The following is a 24,321-nucleotide window of genomic DNA, read 5'->3' on the forward strand; positions in this document are numbered from 1 at the left end:
TCAAACAGACTCCAACCTCTCCACAATGGCCAAGACCAGAGAGCTGTGTAAGGACATCAGGGATAAAATTGTAGACCTGCTTAAGGCTGGGATGGGCTACAGGACAATAGGCAAGCAGCTTGGTGAGAAGGCAACAACTGTTGGCGCAATTATTAGAAAATGGAAGAAGTTCAAGATGACGGTCAATCACCCTCGGTCTGGGGCTCCATGCAAGATCTCACCTCGTGAGGCATCAATGATCGTGAGGAAGGTGAGGGATCAGCCCAGAACTACAAGGCAGGACCTGGTTAATGACCTGAAGAGAGCTGGGACCACAGTCTCAAAGAAAACCATTAGTAACACACTACGCCGTCATGGATTAAAATCCTGCAGCGCACGCAAGTTCCCCCTGCTCAAGCCAGCGCATGTCCAGGCCCGTCTGAAGTTTGCCAATGACCATCTGGATGATCCAGAGGAGGAATGGGAGAAGGTCATGTGGTCTGATGAGACAAAAATAGAGCTTTTTGGTCTAAACTCCACTCGCCGTATTTGGAGGAAGAAGAAGGATGAGTACAACCCCAAGAACACCATCCCAACCGTGAAGTATGGAGGTGGAAACATCATTCTTTGGGGATGCTTTTCTGCAAAGGGGACAGGACGACTGCACCGTATTGAGGGAGGATGGATGGGGCCATGTATCGCGAGATCTTGGCCAACAACCTCCTTCCCTCAGTAAGAGCATTGAAGATGGGTCGTGGCTGGGTCTTCCAGCATGACAACGACCCGAAACACACAGCCAGGGCAACTAAGGAGTGGCTCCATAAGAAGCATCTCAAGGTCCTGGAGTGGCCTAGCCAGTCTCCAGACCTGAACCCAATAGAAAATCTTTGGAGGAAGCTGAAAGTCCGTATTGCCCAGCGACAGCCCCGAAACCTGAAGGATCTGGAGAAGGTCTGTATGGAGGAGTGGGCCAAAATCCCTGCGGCAGTGTGTGCAAACCTGGTCAAGACCTACAGGAAACGTATGATCTCTGTAATTGCAAACAAAGGTTTCTGTACCAAATATTAAGTTCTGCTTTTCTGATGTATCAAATACTTATGTCATGCAATAAAATGCAAATTAATTACTTAAAAATCATACAATGTGATTTTCTGGATTTTTGTTTTTAGATTCCGCCTCTCACAGTTGAAGTGTACCTATGATAAAAATTACAGACCTCTACATGCTTTGTAAGTAGGAAAACCTGCAAAATCGGCAGTGTATCAAATACTTGTTCTCCCCACTGTAGATGTGCTTTCTTGAGCAGGGGGACCTTGCGGGCGCTGCAGGATTTCAGTCCTTTACGGCGTAGTGTTTTACCAATTGTTTTCTTGGTGATTATGGTCCCAGCTGCCTTGAGATCATTGACAAGATCCTCCCGTGTAGTTCTGGGCTGATTCCTCACCGTTCTCATTATCATTGCAACTCCACGAGGTGAGATCTTGCATGGAGCCCCAGGCCGAGGGAGATTGACAGTTATTTTGTGTTTCTTCCATTTGCGAATACTCGCACCAACTGTTGTCACCTTCTCACCAAGCTGCTTGGCGATGGTCTTGTAGCCTATTCCAGCCTTGTGTAGGTCTACAATCTTGTCCCTGACATCCTTGGAGAGCTCTTTGGTCTTGGCCATGGTGGAGAGTTTGGAATCTGATTGATTGATTGCTTCTGTGGACAGGTGTCTTTTGTACAGGTAACAAGCTGAGATTAGGAGCACTCCCTTTCAGAGTGTGCTCCTAATCTCAGCTCGTTACCTGTATAAAAGACACCTGGGAGCCAGAAATCTTTCTGATTGAGAGGGGTCAAATACTTATTTCCCTCATTAAAATGCAAATCAATTTATAACATTTTTGACATGCATTTTTCTGAATTTTTTTGTTGTTATTCTGTCTCTCACTGTTCAAATAAACCTACTATTAAAATTATAGACTGATCATTTCTTTGTCAGTAGGCAAACGTACAAAATCAGCAGGGGATCAAATACTTTTTTCCCTCACTGTATGTTATACTGATCGCACTATACATTTTTGTGCGTGTAGATATGGTTGTCCTTGTTCGATAGAGTCATTGGACATCATTCAACAATGCTCCTATCGGAGGTTTCATTGCTAAATATACAAGCTGACACATTTTTCCCAGTCTCTGAAAGACTACAACTTGTGTGGGGGCAATGCTTCAGGCTCTGGCCACATCCCACCCCCAAGGCAGTTTATTTTTAAAGGGAGGCGGACACTAATAACACAATCCTTCGGGCAAAACTGAAATGGCTTCAAGTGATTCCTCTCATCAACACGAATTAGACAATGGAGTATTTGTTTATGTTCTATTAGCTACATGGTGACATTCAACCTTACATGTTTCAACCTGAATGTAGCGAAGAGGATTCGAAACAAAGAGTTGGATTTAGCTAGAAGCTCAGCTACAGCCAATGCCAGCACCAAGACGGCAGATGACAAATACAGTGGCTAGCTAACTAAGTTATTATTCCTGCAAGCAACCTAGCTAGCTAGCTTTATTTTATCTACTGAAACCCATATTGTGTATTGCTGGTGTCACGAGCTGATGTGGATGTGGTGTTGGAGTCAGGCGCAGGACACAGAAGCTTAGTCCAACAGACTTTACTAGTCAAAACACGACAATACAAAATAACGGGCCTCAACACAACGGAGGCGAGCGATTACGCATACTGTGCGTCAATACACAAAATACAAGGGATTACGCAAACAGTGCGTCAATACACGAGAGCAAATACAAATCACCAACGGACAGGCGGACAACAACACACAACTACAAACAAAACCAAAGGAAACTTATAGGTGACATAATCAATACGTGATATGGAACAGGTGCACTAATCAGACAAAACCAAACAAACATAGAGAACATCAAACGGTAGCAGCTAGTACTCCGGAGACGACGAAAGCCGAAGCCTGCCCGAACAAGGAGGAGGAGCAGTCTCGGGCGGAATTCGTGACAGCTGGCTAGCATTATTTTTCTGTTTGCTAACTTAGGTAGATAGGTAGGTAGCTAGGTAGTCTAGCTAGCTAAGTTGGCTAAAAAAATACAGGTAGCCATATCTATGACTAAAAATAGAGGCGGTTTTGCAATCGGAGATCTATTGTATCTCAATTGTAGAACCTCTTCTCTTTTAATTGTAGATATGGCTACTAAACAGCAAGTTACAATGTTACAACCAGCCACTTAAAGCTAGGTACAGTTGAAGTCGGAAGTTTACATACACTTAGGTTGGAGTCATTAAAATTCTTTTTCAACCACTCCACAAATTTCTTGTTAACAAACTATAGTTTTGGCAGGTCGGTTAGGACATCTACTTTGTGCATGACACAAGTAATTTTTCCAACAATTATTTACAGACAGATTATTTCACTTATAATTCACTGTATCACAATTCCAGTGGGTCAGAAGTTTACATACACTAAGTTGACTGTGCCTTTAAGCAGCTTGGAAAATTCCAGAAAATGATGTCATGGCTTTAGAAGCTTCTGATAGGCTAAGTGACATCATTTGAGTCAATTGGAGGTGTACCTGTGGATGTATTTCAAGGCCTACCTTCAAACTCAGTTCCTCTTTGCTTGACATCATGGGAAAATCAAAAGAAATCAGCCAAGACCTCAGAAAAATAATTGTAGACCTCCACAAGTATGGTTCAGAAATTTCCGAATGCCTGAAGATACCGTGTTCATCTGTACAAACAATAGTACGCAAGTATAAACACCATGGGACCACGCAACCGTCATACCACTCAGGAAGGAGACGCGTTCTGTCTCCTAGAGATGAACGTACTTTGGTGTGAAAAGTGCAAATCAATCCCAGAACAACAGCAAAGGACCTTGTGAAGATGCTGGAGGAAACAGGTACAAAAGTAACTATATCCACAGTAAAACAAGCCCTATATCGACATAACCTGAAAGGCTGCTTAGCAAGGAATAAGCCACTGCTCCAAAACTGCCATAAAAAAGCCAGACTACGGTTTGCAACTGCACATGGGGACAAAGATTGTACTTTTTGGAGAAATGTCCTCTGGTCTGATGAAACAAAAATAGAACTCTTTGGCCATAATGACCATCGTTATGTTTGGAGGAAAAAAGGGGAGCGCTTGCAAGCAGAAGAACACCATCCCAACCGTGATGCACGGGGGTGGCAGCATCATGCTGTGGGGGTGCTTTGCTGCAGGAGGGACTGGTGCACTTCACAAAATAGATGGCATCATGAGGAAGGAAAATTATGTGGATACATTGAAGCAACATCTCAAGACATCAGTCAGGAAGTTAAAGATTGGTCGCAAATGGGTCTTCCAAATAGACAATGACCCCAAGTATACTTCCAAAGTTGTGGCAAAATGGCTTAAGGACAACAAAGTCAAGGTATTGGAGGGGCCATCACAAAGCCCTGACCTCAATCCTATAGAAAAAGTGTGGGTGTCACGCCCTGATCTTGAGAGCCCTGTTTTTCTCTAGTTGGTTTGGTCAGGGTGTGAATTCTAGATTTTGTATTTCTATGTTGGACGGGTGTGGTTCCCAATCAGAGGCAGCTGTCGATCGTTGTCTCTGATTGGGGATCATACTTATGCAGCCATTTTGCCTACCTTAGTTGTGGGATCTTGTTTCTGTTTTGGCTTGTGGTTTTGTAGCCTGAAGAACTTCACGGTCGTTTGTATTTTGTTGTGTTGATTCTGTATTCAGTTAATAAAGTAAAATGTTCGCATACCACGCTGCACCTTGGTCCGATCCGTCTATCAACAGAGCCAGGTTTCAGAGTAGAGCCAACTCTCCACACTCGCTGTAAGGAGCGTGGGACCGTTCAGGCACCCTGTTATGCGGTGATACGCACTGTGTCTCCAATGCGCATTCACAGCCCGGTGCGCTTGGTGCCCGCGCCACGCACTTGCCGGGCTAAAGTGAGCATCCAGCCAGGACGGGTTGTGCCTGCTCCTTGCACCAAACCAGTGGTGCGTGTCTCCAGCCAGGTACGGCCTGTGCCTGCTCCTCGCACCAGACCAGTGGTGCGTGTCCCCAGCCCGGTACGGCCCGTGCCTGCTCCTCGCACCAGACCAGTGGTGCATGTCCCCAGCCCGGAACGGCTCGTGCCTGCTCCTCGCACCAAACCAGTGGTGCGTGTCTCCAGTCCGGTACGGCCCGTGCCTGCTCCTCGCACCAAACCAATTAGTTTAAAAGGCAGAACACGCCCATCTAGGTCTGCATCTGAGAGATTTCTTCTCAATGCTACTTTGGAGGTTTCAGACACTTAGATCATGGTCTTGACTTTCTCACAGTTTTCTCTCACATTTCATCTGAATAATTTACTTAAGACACTTAAGGAGGCTCATAGTGAGTGAATATTTGGATAGACATGCAAAGAATTGATCAGCTAGTAGCAATGCATGGACCAGGGTATCACTAAACTTAAACCACAGACATACCACCTTGAAGTAGTTCAGTGATTTTCATAATTATCTAGTTGTTACTTTGAGTAGACTTAGGCCTGCTGAAAATGACAATTTAGTTTATATTTAAATTCTAATCAAATTAAAACGTCCAGTGGTATTTTGTATTTTATTAGGATCCCCATTAGCTGTTCCAAAAACAGCAGCTACTCTTCCTGGGGTCCACACAAAACATGAAACATGACATAATATAGAACATGAATAGACAAGAACAGCTCAAGGACAGAACTACATACATTTATTTTTAAAGGCACACGTAGCCTACATATCAATACATACACACAAACTATCTAGGTCAAATAGGGGAGAGGCATTGTGCCTTGAGGTGTTGCTTTATTTGTTTTTTGAAACCAGGTTTGCTGAAAATTTGAGCAATATGAGATGGAACAGAGTTCCATGCAATAATGGCTCTATATAATACTGTAAATTTTCTTGAATTTGTTCTGGATTTGGGGACTGTGAAAAGACCCCTGGTGGCATGTCTGGTGGGGTAAATGTGTGTGTCAGAGCTGTGTGTAAGTTGACTATGTAAACAATTTGGGAATTTCATCAGTGTACTGTACATCAGTGAACGTCCTGTGTGGGTTTGGTGCATTGTGCGCTCATGCAACAGAACGACACATGATGTACAGTACAGGCTCATACCTCTGTCATCAATCAGCAGCTCAAGTACTTGTGAAGAAGTTACTGGTCGCGTCCCAAATGGCACCCTATTCCATATATAGTGTACTACTTTTGACCAGGGCCTATAGGCCTACATAGGGAATAGGGAACATCTGGGGCGCATACACTGTCTTTATCAGCTGAGAAGGGTCTGGTTTGGAGGGGATCCACATTATCAGTAGTGTTGCTTGGCTTTGGCCCTGCTCTGAATGCATTCCACAACCACTCTGGCCAGCAGAACTTAGAGAGATTGGCACAAATTAAAACAAGGATCTACCAACTCTATCAAGACCAGGCTTGACCAGTTGGCAGGGCTTTACACAAGCATTCTGGGAACTCTGAAAGCTGTTTTAATTAGATGGTTGTTGTTATACCGAATGGCTGTACTTCACGCTTGGTTTTAAAGAGACGGCACAGAAACCAAAGTAAGGGAGTCAGACGGAGTCAGTATAAACCATTTGCAAAAAGAAACAGACTTACTACTGTGTTTGGGCACTGTAAAAAACAACAACATTTTACATCTTTCTTATCTGTTTTCTTTGTTAGTATTTTCTTAAACTCTGATCATGACCTTGACCCTCTTGTTCTCATTTCCTTAAGACTCAGAGACTTCCGGCAGTAAGGGTTTTACAGTAAAAACATGACATAAACTGTGCCCTCTCTGTCTGACTTTGGTATGCTGTATTGTCATATCCGTATTTTTGAGTATTTATTAGGATCCCCATTAGCTGCAGCCAAAAGCTGCACTCTCGATCCACGATATGGCAGGAGATGTAAAGCCATAACACATACATTTACATTTTAGTCATTTAGCAGACTCTCTTATCCAGAGCGACTTACAGTTAGTGAATACATATATATATATTTTTTATACTGGCCCCCGTGGGAATCGAACCCACAACCCTGGCGTTGCAAACGCCATGCTCTATCAACTGAGCTACATCCCTGCCGGCCATTCCCTCCCCTACCCTGGACGACGCTGGGCAAATTGTGCGCCGCCCATGAGTCTCCCGGTCGTGGCCGGCTGCGACAGAGCCTGGATTCGAACCAGGATCTCTAGTGGCACAGTTAGCACTGCGATACAGTGCCTTAGACCACTGCGCCACTCAGGAGTACACGAGTACACTGCATTTGGAAAGTATTCAGACCCCTTGACTTTTTCCACATTTTGTTACGTTACAGCCTTAATCTAAAATGGATGAAATTGTTTTTTCCCTCATCAATATACACAAAATACCCTATAATGACAAAGCAAAAACCGTTTTTTAGAAAATTATAAATAAAGAAAATACTGAAATATCATTATTCAGACCCTTTACTCAGTACTTTATTGAAACACCTTAGGCAGTGATTACAGACTCGAGTCTTCTTGGGTATGACGCTACAACTTGGCACACCTGTATTTGGGGAGTTTGTCCCATTCTTCTCTGCAGATCCTCTTAAGCACTGTAAGGTTGGATGGGGAGCGTCGCTGCACAACTATTTTCAGGTCTCTCCAGATGTTCGATCAGGTTCAAGTCCAGGCTCTGACTGGGCCACTCCTGCGTTGTCTTGGCTGTGTGCTTAGGGTCGTTGTCCTGTTGGAAGGTGAACCTTCGCCCAGTCTGAGGTCCTGAGCGCTCTGGAGCAGGTTTTCATGAAGGATCTCTCTGTACTTTTGCTCTGTTCATCTTTGCCTCGATCCTGACTAGTCTCCCAGTCCCTGCTGCTGAAAAACATCCTCACAGCATGATGCTGCCACCACCATGCTTCACCGTAGGGATGGTGCTAGGTTTCCTCCAGATGTGACGCTTGGCATTCAGGCCAAAGAGTTCAATCTTGGTTTCATCAGACCAGAGAATCTTGTTTCTCATGGTCTGAAAGTCTTTAGGTGCCTTTTGAGACCTTATATAAACAGGTGTGTGCCTTTCCAAATCATGTCCAATCAATTGAATTTACCACAGGTGGACTCCAATCAAGTTTTAGATTCATCTCAAGGATGATTAATGGAAACAGGATTCACCTGATCTCAATTCCAAGTCTGATAGCAAAGTGTCTGAATACTTATGTAAATAAGGTATTTCTGGGGGGTTTTTTATCCTAAAAACCTGTTTTCGCTTTGTCATTATGGGGTATTGTGTGTAGATTGATGGAAAAAAATAATGTAATCAATTTTAGAATAAGCCTGTAATGTAACAAAATGTGGAAAAAGTCAAGGGGTCTGAATACTTTCTGAATTCACTGTATGTTTTTTCAGTAGCAGACTATGATCGATAATGTAAAAAGCTGCACTGAAGTCTAACAAAACAGTTCCCACAATTTCTTTCAGTCAATCAACCTTCATTTGTGTTAGTGCCGTACATGTTGAGTGCCCTTCCCTATAAGCGTGCTGAAAGTCAGTTGTTAATTTGTTTACTGTGAAATAGCATTATAAATGGTCAAACACCATTTCTTCCAAAGGTTTACTAAGGGTCGGTAGCAGGCTGATTTAGTTAGTTATGCATGGATATGAAGGTTCAGCGTTTGTTGGTGGCATGTCCTGCCTAAGTTTACTAATCTTGGCAATGAAAAAGTCATTAAATCAGTGGGTTTTGTGATGAATGAGCCATCTGATTCAATGAAGGATGGAGCTGAGTTCACCTTTTTGCCCAACATTTCCTTTATAGAGCTGTGAGCTGTGTCTTGTGTGTCTGAAACCATATGAGTTCATACTCCATTATCTCTATGTTGATACTCAGATTCTCTGACTGGAACACTATGTGTTGAGAGGCCCCTACTTTCCTCTCATCGTCACTGCAGTGTGACTTCCTTTCATGGATATGTGAATCTCTGGTGGAGTTGAAAGAGAGACCCCTCCTTACCTCGATGACTCACCCAGGAAACAATGCCCCCTCCCAGCGCTGAGGTGGGTGTGTTGGGCTGGTGTCACTGAATGCAGGACAGATGGGCTTCCTTCCCGTTGGGACAGGTCTGCCTCACCGGACATTTTATGATTTGTAAATAATTAGTACATGTTAGTGCATTTGTCTCCCTGTATTGTAACATGGACACATTTGTTTAAGGTAATGTCATGACAGATACTCACCATTGCATACGATCACTCACACTGTCATGGGCATGGCATTATCCAAGTATAGGCCTATTCTAGAAGATTAGACTGCACTCAATCAGTGACGGATTAAATAATCAATTGGATCAGCTAGAAAACAGATTGAGACAAAATAATATGAGAATATTATCCTTATCGGAGGATGAGGAAAAAGGGGACCTTTCCAGCTACGTGATCAAGCTGATATCGGAGGAGCTTGGCGTGGATGTGTCGACGGAGGATCTGGACCGATGCCATCGGATCGGCGTGAATCAGAAGAATGCTAAATACCCTTGCATTGGGAATCTTTAATGTAAAGAACTATCAGACCAAAGTCAACATTCTGAGGGGGAAAGGAGATCAAGGTCCATGGCCAGTCCATTTGATTTTTCCAGGACCTGTCTGCTAGACTGAGGAAAAAACGCCAGCAATTAATTACGATCAGACAGTCGCTGGAGGAAAAAGGAATAAAGTCTCAACTCAACAGTACTGTGGGCATGGAAGGGAACACAGAGAATGGAGTCCACAAGTGCCTATAAAGCCCTGAACAGGCTGCAGCAAACCTTTCCAGTTGAAAGATTGCTCAATGCCCTGAGGAGAGGCAGAAGCGGAAAAAACAGATATGCACACTAGGCTACATACAGTGATGCCCAAGACCAGCTTACCGTAAATTGAGACAATATTCCTTCCCCCTCCCCCCAATACAATTTAGACTCTATTGTCCCCAAGTAACTGTTATTCTCCAGGAAGTAACGATAGAATAAGACAATGCCAGTGAGATACATGGACACTGGAAAGACAATATAAAAGAGGAACTATAGCATGTAAGTCAATAATTGTCAATAATTGTTCTATGGATGTGTGTGTGTGTGGGTGAGAGTGTGAGAGTGGGTGTATGTGTGGGTATGTGTCTGTGCATATGAATGGGAAAGTGAGGGAGGGTGAATGTGGATGTGTGTGGGAGGGAGGGCGGGAGAGAGTGGGTGTGCAGAGGCATGGGGTGTATGTTGTGTGTAAATGAAGGAGAATGGATGAGTGGGTGGATGTATAGAGGGGTGTAGAGGTGTATGAGAAGAGGGGAGGGGGGAAGACAGAGGTGGGGATAAACTGGGCTTGGGTGGGTAAGGGAGGGCAAGGAGGGGAGGTGGTGATAAGCTTGGCTTGGGGGGGTGCAAGGGTGGGTAAGGATATGAGGGTGGGACAAGCTTGGCTTTGGGGGGGCAAAGGGGAGTAAAGATGGGAGGTGGGGATAAGCTTGGCTTGGTCGGGGTAAAGGGGGTGGGGAACAGGGAGGGGTGGTGGAGAGGGATGGATTTGGTTTGGGAGAGAGAGAAGGAAGGAAGGAAGGACTTCATTATACTTCAATGTAATTGTTTTTCTTTTCTTTTTATGACTTGTAAACCCGTGGTAAAATGAATTAGAGTTCTGGACAGATTAGGAAAGGATGTTAAATCATTATTATTCATTGTTTATCATTACAATTAAGATGTAATGGTGGTTATTGGTGAGAATGGAGAGGGGGCTATATCCGGGGATTGGGATGGGGTGACTGGGAGGGCATCAGACACTTCTCTGAGGTGTGCGTGAGGCCCCACTCATCCCATTTCAGTCTCTCGGAGGACCCACTCACCCCAAGCAGAACCCCACTAGCCACTATACTTTAATTTAATTTATAAGGTAATACAAACCAACCACAGTATTTAAGTAGCAGTCTTTCTTTACATTTTTACATTTTAGTCATTTAGCAGACACTCTTATCCAGAGCGACTTACAGTTAGTGAGTGCATACATTATTTTATTTTTTCATACCCCCTTGGGAAACGAACCCACAACCCTGGCATTGCAAGCGCCATGCTCTACCAACTGAGCTACACAGGGCCAAAAGTATGTACAATGTACAGTTGAAGTCGGAAGTTTACATACACTTAGGTTGGAGTCATTAAAACTCGTTTTTCAACCACTCCACAATTTTCTTGTTAACAAACTATCGTTTTGCAAGTAGGTTAGGACATCTACTTTGTGCATGACACAAGTAATTTTTCCAACAATTGTTTACAGACAGATTATTTCAATTATAATTCACTGTATCACAATTCCAGTGGGTCAGAAGTTTACATGCACTAAATTGACTGCTTCTGATAGGCTAAGTGACATCATTTGAGTCAATTGGAGGTGTACCTGTGGATGTATTTCAAGGCCTACCTTCAAACTCAGTTCCTCTTTGCTTGACATCATGGGAAAATCAAAAGAAATCAGCTAAGACCTCAGAAAAATGGTAGACCTCCACAAGTCTGGTTCATCCTTGGGAGCAATTTCCAAACGTCTGAAGGTACCACGTTCATCTGTACAAACAATAGTACGCAAGTATAAACACCATGGGACCACGCAACCGTCATACCGCTCATGAAGTAGACGCGTTCTGTCTCCTAGAGATTAACGTACTTTGGTGCAAAAAGTGCAAATCTATCCCAGAACAACAGCAAAGGACCTTGTGAAGATGCTGGAGGAAACAGGTACAACAGTCTCTATATCCACAGTAAAACGAGTCCTATATCGACATAACCTGAAAGGCCACTCAGCAAGGAAGAAGCCACTGCTCTAAAACCGCCATATAAAAGCCAGACTACAGTTTGCAACTGCACATGGGGACAAAGATCGTACTTTTTGGAGAAATGTCCTCTGGTCTGATGAAACAAAAATAGAACTGTTCGGGCCATAATGACCATTGTTATGTTTGGAGGAAAAAGGGGGTTGCTTGCAAGTCGAAGAACACCATCCCAACCGTGAAGCACAGGGGTGGCAGCATCATGCTGTGGGGGTGCTTTGCTGCAGGAGGGGACTGGTGCACTTCACAAAATAGATGGCATCATGAGGAAGGAAAATGATGTGGATATATTGAAGCAACATCTGAAGACATCAGTCAGGAAGTTAAAGCTTGGTCGCAAATGATCTTCCAAATGGACAATGACCCCAAGCATACTTCCAAAGTTGTGGCAAAATGGCTTAAGGACAACAAAGTCAAGGTATTGGAGTGGCCATCACAAAGCCCTGACCTCAACCCAAGTTAAACAATTTAAAGGCAATGCTACCAAATACTAATTGAGTGTATGTAAACTTCTGACCCAATGGGAATGTGATGAAATAAATAAAAGCTGAAATAAATCATTCTCTCTACTATTATTCTGACATTTCACATTCTTATGTAAACATCCGACTTCAACTGTATATATACAGTGAGGGAAAAAAGTATTTGATCCCCTGCTGATTTTGTATGTTTGCCCACTGACAAAGAAATGATCAGTCTATAATTTTAATGGTAGGTTTATTTGAACAGTGAGAGACAGAATAACAACAAAGAAATCCAGAAAACGCATCTCAAAAATGTTATAAATTGATTTGCATTTTAATGAGGGAAATAAGTATTTGACACCCCCTCTCAATCAGAAAGATTTCTGGATCCCAGGTGTCTTTTATACAGGTAACGAGCTGAGATTAGGAGCACACTCTTAAAGGGAGTGCCCCCACTCTTCAACAATGTCTCATATCAAAGATAAACACATTACCACAAATTAATGATAAGACTTTATTATGAAAATGCCATTAAAATCAAACAGAGTACCATAATATGACCAGATTCCACAGTTTTTGTTTGATTATTTTACATCATGTTCTGTCATCTAACTGTTTGGTATTAATATATATTAAAGATCTCCAGACAATGCTCATGCAAAACAATTTAGTTTAAACATATAAACTATCTACTGAGACCTTTAAAGCATGAATATATTTTCTATATGGCAAAATGTGCAGAATTGTAGGAAATTAACTTAAAACTTCTCTCTACCGTCTCCACTAAAATGTTTTGCCGCGAGGTGGGAGGCTTCCCCACAACCGAATCTCGCTTAGGGCCCCCCAAAGACTGGGATGAACGCAGTGATCACTCCGATCCGATACTCTGGAGAAGAATGTATAATGGCCAACATGAATTATCGAGTTACAGAATATATTAAAACAGGAACAAATGTCCTTAATGAACACAACTTGTCAAAAAGATCAAGGCTTTCCCGTGAGGCAGAAATGTATACTAGAGAATAAAAGACACCAACCCTGCTACAGTACACCTCAGTAGTACTATTTATCACGATAATATATACGTATACCACTTAGCAGATGCTTTAATCCAAAGCCACTTCCAGTATAGTGACAGTGAGTGCATACATTTTTTAGTATGCTGTATGTGATCCCTGCGGGACTTGAACCCATGACCTTGGCATTGCTAGTATCCTTACCTTCAAATAAATACTTTCCGTCGCCCGGTGAGCACTGTCTTTGACTGAGCTCTCCCAGCTGTTTGTCTGTGCTGCGGGAGGGGATGTAGGCCTGCACGTTGAAGCAGTAACTCACCCCAGGATCTACATCCCCCTCTTCTAGCTCTATCTCACTGCTTGCAGAGATCTTTGGTTTTCTAGAGGGAGAATTACATAAAGAAGGGGTTATATTATGTCTTTTCTTATGTATTTAATTTGTATAACTTGTTCATTACTGTTTTACTATCATAAAACAATCATATATTCATAACACACATAGAGAGATTTCCCATGCAATATAATCAGAAGTAAGATTGGCCAAACTCATATCATCCACTTAATGCATTTAATTTACACTGAACAAAAACAAAAATATGAACGCAACATGCAACAATTTCAAAGATTTTACTGAGTTACAGTTCATTTAAGGAAATCAGTCAATTGAAATAAATTAATTAGGTCCTTATCTATGGATTTCACATGACTGGGAATACAGATATGCATCTGTTGGTCACAGATACCTTAAAAAAAAGGTAGCGGCATGGATCAGAAAAAACAGTCAGTATCTGGTGTGACCATCATTTGCCTCATGCTGCATGACACATCTCCTTCGCATAGAGTTGATCAGGCTGTTGACTGTGGCCTGTTGATCAGGCTGTTGATGTTGTTCCACTCCTCTTCAATGTCTGTGCGAAGTTGGTGGATATTGGCAGGAACTGGAACATGCTGTCGTGACCACGGCTATCCAGAGCATCCCAAACATGCTCAATGAGTGACATGGCTGGTGAGAATGCAGGCCATGAAAGAACTGGGACATTTTCAGCTCCCAGGAATTTTGTACAGCTCCTTGCGACATGGGGCCGTGCAAAATCATCCTGAAACATGAGGCGATGGCGGCTGATGAATGGCACGACAATAGGTCTCAGGATTTCGTCACCGTATCTCTGTGCATTCAAATTGCCATCGATAAAATACATTTGTGCTTGTTGTCCGTAGCTTATACATGCCCATACCATAACTCCACCGCCACCATGGGGCACTCTTGTTCACAATGTTGATATCAGCAAACCACTCGCCCACACAACGCCATCTGCCCGGTACAGTTGAAACCGGGATTCATCCGTGAAGAGCACACTTCTCCAGCATGCAAGTGGCCATCGAAGGTGAGCATTTGCCCTCTGAAGTCGGTTACGACACCGAACTGCAGTCAGGTCAAGACTCTGGTGAGGACGACGAGCACGCAGATGAGGTTCCTTGAGACAGTTTCTGACAGTTTGTGCAGAAATTCTTCAGTTGTTCAAACCCACAGTTTCATCAGCTCTCTGGGTGGCTCATCTCAGATCATCCTACAGGTGAAGAAGCCGGATGTGGAGGTCCTGGACTGGCGTGGTTACACGTGGTCTGCGGTTGTGAGGCCAGTTGGACGTGCACTACCAAATTCTCTAAAACAGCTCTGGCAACAGCTCTGGCAACAGCTCTCGTGGACATTCCTGCAGTCAGCATGACAATTTAATGCTCCCTCAAAACTTGAGACATCTGCGGCATTGCGTTGTGTGACAAAACTTCACATTTTAGAGTGGCCATTTATTGTCTCAGCACAAGGTGCACCTGTGTAATGATCATGCTGTATAATCAGCTTCTTGATATGCCACTCCTGTCAGATGGATGAGTTATCTTGGCAAAGGAGAAATGCTAACAAACAGGGATGTAAAGAAATGTGTGCACAAAAATTTGAGAGAAATATGCTTTTGCGTATGGAACATTTATGGGATCTTTTATTTCAGCTCATCAAACATGGGACCAACACTTTACATGTTACTTTTATATTTTTGTTCAGCATAATTAAATTCCTTGACTTGCTCCTTTAAGGAGCCTACATCATTGACAAATGTCCTCTATGTCATTTGCTTCGACCCCAGGCCCTACAGTACTTTTAGGAAAGTGTAGGGCTGCCATTTTATTACCCTCCCCTTTGAGCTTACCTTTCCCGTGCTTGTTGCTTTCCCAAGGTGACTTTGTACTGCAGCTCATCAGCAAAGACATCCCCGGATGGTTCTCTGTTGGTTCTGCTCATTGAACAGGGCTGTGGGAGGGTCTTCTACATACAGGGTGATCTTCTTCTTATCTTTGCTCACCTCAATCTTGAACTCAGGTCTGCCTATAAGCGCTGGAAGGGAAATAACACGAGAGGTTGACATGCTTGCTTGTCACACCTGGCGCCACTTGGTGACACTGGCATGCAGTTGGAATAGAAAACAAAGAAAGTCTTCTTTCTCCCAGTGATTTATGGAATGACCAACATTTCAACACTGGCATGCAGAAAATGTGCCCTGATACATGGCTGTTGATTCCTATGGCACCACAGGTGTCAACAGCCATGTATCAGGGCATGCGGAAAATGTGTCATTGTATGGTGGGGTACCTACTGTCATTGTAAGGGGTGAACCTCTCCGACCTTGTGTGGGGGAACTCTATGAGGTCAGAGTTCACACCAAGTAGGGGTTTTGAGAGGACATCAGCGGAGTATATGGCCTTCAGGTCCCCGAGAGAGTTGGACAGGTCACACTCTGTCGCCATAGTCCTGATACAGTGTTGGTTCTTCTCTCTGTTCTGACCAATTCTGAAATAAAGAAGATATTTATGTTTGAGTCACAACATCATTCTGATACTGTTAGCGTTCCTCTCTCTGTTCTGGCCAACACTGAAATAGACATAATGGTAGGTTTCAGTCAAAGGATTATTATTATCTTCAAACATGTTTTTTTGTTGCATTTAGGTCGTTCATTGGGTCTGGATTGGAATCTTGGTTCAACAATAAGAAAAGTACCAAATGTTAATCTTTGACTTGCAGGCCTCTGCACCACATATCACACACATTGCACTTCACTAAAACAAAGATTTGTATTCTTTATTTTTTTCAGCTCCAAAACCCCTTGATCTATTTGCCAGTACACTGCAAATTGGCCAGTGTTGAATTTTTCAGTAACATTTCTAGTGTTGATTCAGGAGTTAAAGTGGTGTAAAAGAACACTCGGTAGTGTAAAAGAACCCCCAGTATTGGTGTTAATAACCAGAGTTATTGTTTTACACTGTGGACATTAAAACAGTCCCATCAAATCCACACCCATCTCTTTCATATTTCCCAGCATGCTCTACTGCAGGTAGATTTTTTAGGATTGTTTTTAATATCTGTGTTTTTGCATGTAGCCTACATTGATTGATTGATTAATCTTATGCTACACAAAGATAAATAACACATTTTTCTAAACTAATCCAATCAGTTAGTAAGATGTATTGCACCCATTACTGAAATGGTTGTTCCCATTTAAATGGTTTAAGTAGTGTTTTTTTTTTATCAAGTTTACTAACCCTGCCAATTAATTCTGAATGCAGGTTGCAGGTGAATAAAAAAATCTAACGTGGATGTCCTAACTCTGGCTGCATTGCAATAGCAATTCCACATTACTTTACAAGCCAGCATAACGTGACTTGCAGGCCTGATGTGGCATTTTAACCAGGAGTTTTGTAACACCACTGTGTTAAGAGTAAAAAAAGGGCCATCAACTAGACCAATAAGTAAGGCCTTATGATATACAGTATGTAATGTATTGTCACAGAGTTTAATTTTAATGATAACATTCGCCTAGGAACTCACTTGTTGAAAGCCACAGGACTTTAAATGGAATGAATTCAGCAACTAACAAATACAGTCAAGGGTGTTAACTCTACAATTTACTCAAAAAGAAAATGAACCCTGGGAAATATGCAAATTAGGCGTTTTCTGTGTATAATTCTGAAAACTCTTTTGGCAGATCAATAGTGTAGTCTGACCGCATCAGTCCTGCCCTCCTACTGCCTTCCAACACATCACCCTGACTCTTCAGGGTCAGAGACTGATTCTGGGAATAGGTTAGTGCAGACCTCCCACGATAACTGTCATGCGTCAGTGTGTATCGGTAGGACAGAGTCAGGCGCAGGACACATAACTTAGTCAACGACGTACTTTACTTGTCACAAGTAAATAAACATATCTTCCACGCAGGGAAGAAAATACCGACTCGCATGTCAATGACAACGAACATTCACGCACAACACCATGCGGGTAGTACTCCGGTGACGACGAATGCCAAAGCCTGCCCGAGCAAGGAGGAGGAGCAGCCTCGGCTGAATTCGTGACAATAATGTGATTACAGGCAACATATTTTTTATATTTCATTGTTATCTCTTCCTGTAAGTGCAAAAACCAGTAATCCGTATGTAAATTAATTACTTACATAGAATATTCAACGGTGTATGAAAAGTTGAAAGGTTCAGGATCCCACATAAGCAGTGTTTTGAAGTTGATCGACAACCAGGAAACATTCTGTGCCTTGGGATATTCCCCTACAAGAAGAGCAAGATCAGTTAACTACATGTAATGTTAGACATTGAGTGAAAGGTAAATAATTAGGGACAGAGCATGGCCTTTATCATAAGAGGGTCACAGGGTACATTGCCTGTACTGTAAACCAGGCTGGTCCCAAGAATTTGGCAACAAAACATTTTGACATTATGGCTTTTAAATAATGCAGTAGGCCAATATGCATAAGTATTTTATTTATCCATACTATTTGTCTAGTCTACAGCTTTTAGGATTGTAGGCTATATTTTAATTACCCTTGACTCACCTGAAACACAGTTTGTGAAGAAGAGGTACAGTACACAATGTCATAAAAAACATTTTCCTTTCCATTCATCATTTTATATTCCAACAGGTCAGTATAAAAACAGTAATCCGATCGGATTGATCCGTGCACGGTTATTTTAAGCAATATCCGACCTTAAACAACGAAGACGGATAATAATTTCGACTGCATGAATTCATTTTTCTAATGTCGTCTAGAAGATTGAATTAATGAACAGAGACAGTGTGGGCGTAGAGAGGAGGGTCTGCTACAGGATACGTGTTCTAACGGTTTCAAAGTAAAAGCTATGTGACTATTTGACGTTACCTGACCATCGCTCCATCTAGCTAGCTTCTATAGGTTAGTTATAATAAGGGCCACCAACAAGTAACGTTAGTAAGTTATCTAGCTAACTAGCTAGCTGCCTTCAATGATTGATGGCTTTCCTGACAGACAAGACAGGGAGTGTGCGCGCGCGCTCTATCTGTGTATACACTGTCCAAGGATCGTTCAAGACTATTCAGCCCCAGCTGACACGGTTTACATAGGCTACCAAGTTTTTGACCATCACCCTCTCTCTGCCATCAGGTGTTTATGAATTAATTATCAGCAGTGATGTGAAATACTTAAGTAAAACTACTTTAAAGTACTACTTAGGTCGTTTTTAGGGTATCTGTACTTAACTGTTACTTTTTGCTCCATCAATTTTCCCTGACACCCAAAAGTACTTGTTACATTTTTTATGCTTAGCAGGACAGGAAAATGGTCAAATTCACGCACTTCTCAAGAGAACATCCTGGTCATCCCTACTGCCTCTGAACTGGCTGACTCACTAAACACACATGCTTCCTTTGTAAATTATGTCTGAGTGTTGGAGTGTACCACTGGCTGTCTGAAAAAGAAAAGAAAATGGTGCTGTCTGTTTTGCTTAATATAAGGAATTTGAAATGATTTATACTTTTACTATTTTTACTCAAGTAGTATTTTACTAGGTGACTTTCACTTTTACTTGAGTCATTTTCTATTAGGGTATTTTTTTACTTTTACTCAGCAATTGTCTTTAAGTGTCAACCTCATTCCAAGGAGGGCCGAGTGTCTGCGGGTTTTCGCTCCTACCTTGTACTTAATTGAGGAATTAAGGTCACTGATTAGTAAGGAACTCCCTCACCTGGTTGTGTGGTCTTAATTGAAAGGGAGAAACCAAAACCAGCAGCCACCACTGGAATGAGTTTGACATTCCTGGTCTATATGGTGTAGGTAGCTACTATAGCTGGTCCTTCCCCCCCCCCTAATAATGGCAGAGATGAAAGGAATTAGGATGGATAGTTCATTTGTTCAATCATTCAATTATTCTCAATCTCAATGGTAATTAGTGAGTATAGTCTATCTGTAGAGAAATAGGTGGGCATACAGCGTATGCCTGCGTATGGTCACCAGAGCGTGCCCAATTTGACTGAGCGCTGAGCGAGTTTCCCAAAGGCTGGTGCATCACTGGAGCGTCAGCCTTCTCGCCCGCTTCAATTTTGCTTCAGTAGCGCTGACTTTATGAGCTTAGGCCATGCCCAGTCTAGTAGGCTACTTGTGTGCCTCTGTAGCCCCTTGCAGTAGGTACTGTCCTGGAGTTCGCTAAATATTTTCAGAAAGAAACTGATCAAACACACAGGTGTTTTTTTTTCTTCACCTTTATTTAACCAGGTAAGCCAGTTGAGAACAAGTTCTCATTTACAACTGCGGCCTGGCCAAGATAAAGCAAAGCAGTCTGCGATAAAAACAACAACAACACAGTTACATATGGAATAAACAAAATGTACAGGTCAATAACACAATAGAAAATCTACAGTTGAAGTCAGAAGTTTACATAGCACCTTAGCCAAATACATTTAAACTCAGTTTTTCACAATTCCTGACATTTAATCCTAGTAAAAATTCCCTGTCTTAGGTCAGTAAGGATCGCCACTTTATTTTAAGAATGTGAAATGTCAGAATAATAGTAGAGAGAATGATTTATTTCAGCTTTTATTTATTTCATCACATTCCCAGTGGGTCAGAAGTTTACATACACTTAATTAGTGATTTAGCATTGCCTTTAAATTGTTTAACTAGGGTCAAACGTTTCGGTAGCCTTCCACAAGCTTCCCACAATAAGTTGGGTGAATTTTGGCCCATTCCTCCTGACAGAGCTGGTGTAACTGAATCAGGTTTGTAGGCCTCTGCTCGCACATCGCTTTTCAGTTCTGCCCACACATTTTCTAAAGGATCGAGGTCAGAGCTTTGATGGGCACTCAATACCTTGGCTTTGTTGTCCTTAAGCCATTTTGCCACAACTTGGGGCGGCAGGTAGCTTAGTGGATAAGAGTGTTGTGCCAGTAACCGAAAGGTCGCTGGTTCTAATCCCCGAGCCGACTAGGTGAAAAATCTGTCGATGTGCCCTTGAGCAAGGCACTTAACCCTAATTGCTCCTGAAAATCGCTCTGGATAAGAGCGTCTGCTAAATGACTAAAAATGTTTAATGTCATTGTCCATTTGGAAGACCCATTTGCGACCAAGCTTTAACTTCCTGACTGATGTCTTGAGATGTTGCTTCAATATATCCACATAATCTTCCTTCCTCATGATGCCATCTATTTTGTGAAGTGCACCAGTCCCTCCTGCAGCAAAGCACACCCAAAGCATGATGCTGCCATCCCAGTGCTTCACGTTTGGGATGGTGTTCTTCGGCATGCAAGCTATCCCCTTTTTCTTCCAAACATAACAATGGTCAGTATGGCCAAACAGTTCTATTTTTGTTTCATCAGACCAGAGGACATTTCTCCAAAAAAGTAAGATCATTGTCCCCATGTGCAGTTTCAAACCGTAGTCTGTTTTTTTATGGCGGTTCTTTGGAGCAGTGGCTTTACTGTGGATATAGTTACTTTTGTACCTGTTTCCTCCAGCATCTTTACAAGGTCCTTTGCTGTTGTTCTGGGATTGATTTGCACTTTTCGCACCAAAGTACGTTCATCTCTAGGAGACAGAACACGTCTCCTTCCTGAGTGGTATGACGGTTTGCGTGGTCCCATGGTGTTTATACTTGCGTACTATTGTTTGTACAGATGAAGTGCAGTATCTTCAGGCATTCTGAAATTTCTCCCAAGGATCAACCAGACTTGTGGAGGTGTACAATTATTTTTCTGAGGTTCTTGGCTGATTTCTTATGATTTTCCCATGATGTCAAGCAAAGAGGAACTGAGTTTGAAGGTAGGCCTTGAAATACATCCACAGGGACATCTCCAATTGACTAAAATGATGTCACTTAGCCTATCAGAAGCTTCTAAAGCCATGACATCATTTTCTGGAATTTTCCAAGCTGTTTAAAGGCACAGTCAACTTAGTGTATGTAAACTTCTGACCCACTGGAATTGTGATACAGTGAATTATAAGTGAAATAATCTGTCTGTAAACAATTGTTGGAAAAATTACTTGTGTCATGCACAAACTAGATGTCCTAACCGACCTGCCAAAACTATAGTTTGTTGACAAGAAATTTGTAGAGTAGTTGAAAAACTAGTTTTAATGACTCCAACCTAAGTGTATGTAAACTTCCGACTTCAACTGTACCTAGCTTTAAGTGGCTGGTTGTAACATTGTAGCTTGCTGTTTAGTAGCCATATCTACAATTAAAAAGAGAAGAGGTTCTACAATTGAGATACAATAGATCTCCGATTGCAAAACCTCCTCTATTTTTAGTCATAGATATGGCTACCTGTATTTTTTTTAGCCAACTTAGCTAGCTAGACTACCTAGCTACCTACCTAGCTACCTAAGTTAGCAAACAGAAAAATAATGCTAGCCAGCAATACACAATATGGGTTTCAGTAGATAAACTAAAGCTAGCTAGCTAGGTGGCTTGCAGGAATAATAACTAGTTAGCTAGCCACTGTATTTGTCATCTGCCGTCTTGGTGCTGGCATTGGCTGTAGCTGAGCTTCTAGCTAAATCCAACTCTTTGTTTGAATCCTCTTCGCTATATTCAGGTTGAAACATGTAAGGTTGAATGTCACCATGTAGCTAATAGAACATAAACAAATGCTCCATTGTCGAGTTCGTGTTGATGAGAGGAATCACTTGAAGCCATTTCAGTTTTGCCCGAAGGATTGTGTTATTAGTGTCCGCCTCCCTTCAAAAATAACCTGCCTTGGGGGTGGGATGTGGCAGAGCATGAAGCATGAACTTTGCACAAAGTAGATGTCCTAACCAACCTGCCAAAACTATAGTTTGTTAACAAGAAATTTGTGGAGTGATCTAAGATAAGGCGGGGATTTGCCTTGAAGTGATTTATAGATGACCTGGAGCCAGTGGGTTTGGCGACGAATATGTAGTGAGGGCCAGCCAACGAGAGCGTACAGGTCACAATGGTGGGGTAGTATATGGGGCTTTGGTGACAAAATGGATAGCACTGTGATAAACTACATCCTATTTGCTGAGTAGAGTGTTGGAAGCTATTTTGTAAATGACATCGCGAAGTCAGTGATCGGTAGGATTGTCAGTTTTACGAGGGCATGTTTAGCAGCATGAGTCAAGGAGGCTTTGAAATAGGAAGCTGATTATAGATTTAACTTTGGATTGGAGATGTTTACAGTCTAACCAGACACCTAGGTATTTGTAGTTTGTCCACATATTCTAAGTCAGATCCGCTTTGAGAGTAGTGATTCTAGTCGGCGCGGGTGCAAGCAGCGTTCGATTGAAGAGCATGCATTTAGTTTTACTATCGTTTAAGAGCAGTTGAAGGCCACGGAAGGAAAAGTTTGTATGGCATTGAAGCTCGTTTGGATGTTTGTTAGCACAGTGTCCAATGAAGGACCAGATGTATACAAAATGGTGTCGTCTGTAGGGATCTGAGAGTCACCAGCAGCAAGTTGCGACTCGTTGATATACACAGAGAATAGAGTCGGCCCGAGAATTGAACCCTGTGGCACCCCCCATTAGGAGACTGCCAGAGTCCAGACAACAGGCCCTCCGATAGTTGGGGGTAGCCAGGTGGAAAGCATGGCCAGCCGTAGCAAAATGCTTATTGAAATTCTCAATTATCGTAGATTTATCGGTGGTGACAGTGTTTCCTAGCCTCAGTGCAGTGGGTAGCTGGGAGGAGGTGCTCTTATTCTCCATGGACTTTACAGTGTCCCAAAACTTTTTGGAGTTAGTGCTACAGGATGCAAATGTCTGTTTGAAAAAGCTACCTTTGCTTTCCTAACTGATTGTGTATATTGGTTCCTGACTTCCCTGAAAAGTTGCATATCGCGGGGGCTGTTCGATGCTAATGCAGTACGCCACAGGATGTTTTTGTGCTGGTCAAGGGCAGTCAAGTCTGGGGGTGAACCAGGGGCTATATCTGTTCTTAGTTCTGAATTTTTTTGAATGGGGCATGCTTATTTAAGATGGAGAGGAAAGCACTTTTGAAGAACATCCAGGCATCCTTTAAAATCAAGGTGATGTTTTTTGCATCCTCAATGGCTCTGCAATTGTATTCTCTGCTGATGGCCTGCTCACAAGCACCATCACATGACTCTGCTGCCAAGATGATCCTCTTCACCTGTGAGTGAGGAGGAGGAGGAGGAGGAGAGATGTGTGGGGATCAGATTGTTGTAAACACACATTCACAGCCATTCATTCACCCATTATGACCGTTAAAGGGGAATTTCACCCTGGGGAATCTGGGATTGTTTTCATCCACAGGAGGTTGGTGGCACCTGATTGGGGAGGAAGGGCTTGTGGTAATGGCTGGAGCGGAATTAGTGGAATGGTATCAAATACATCAAACATAAGGTTTTAATGTGTTTGATGCCATTCTATTCGTTCCATTCCAGCCATTATTATGAGCCGACCTCTCCTCAGCAGCTTCCACTGTTTTCATCATGTCCGAGGCATTTCTAGGTCAGTGAGATGTTTTACACATAATTGCCCAGGAGGAAGGCAGGTCTGGGCCTTAGAGCTGAATGATACACCCTATGACAGCTTCCGGTGTATTGATGGTGTATTGATGGAGGGAAGGAGATCTGAAAAATAAATATAGTCCTGCTTTGTGGCATTTTGCAAATGCTCTACAGTGAGGGAAAAAAGTATTTGATCCCCTGCTGATTTTGTACGTTTGCCCACTGACAAAGA

At 42.6% G+C, this 24,321-nt stretch overlaps 1 pseudogene; it reads right to left on the minus strand.

Moving 5' to 3' along the window:
- Positions 1 to 12,778: 12,778 nt before the first annotated feature.
- Positions 12,779 to 18,193, minus strand: LOC123482479 (annotated as a pseudogene).
- Positions 18,194 to 24,321: the final 6,128 nt, after the last annotated feature.

Source organism: Coregonus clupeaformis, chromosome 34, assembly GCF_020615455.1.
Source record: "Coregonus clupeaformis isolate EN_2021a chromosome 34, ASM2061545v1, whole genome shotgun sequence".
Lineage (NCBI taxonomy): Eukaryota > Metazoa > Chordata > Actinopteri > Salmoniformes > Salmonidae > Coregonus > Coregonus clupeaformis.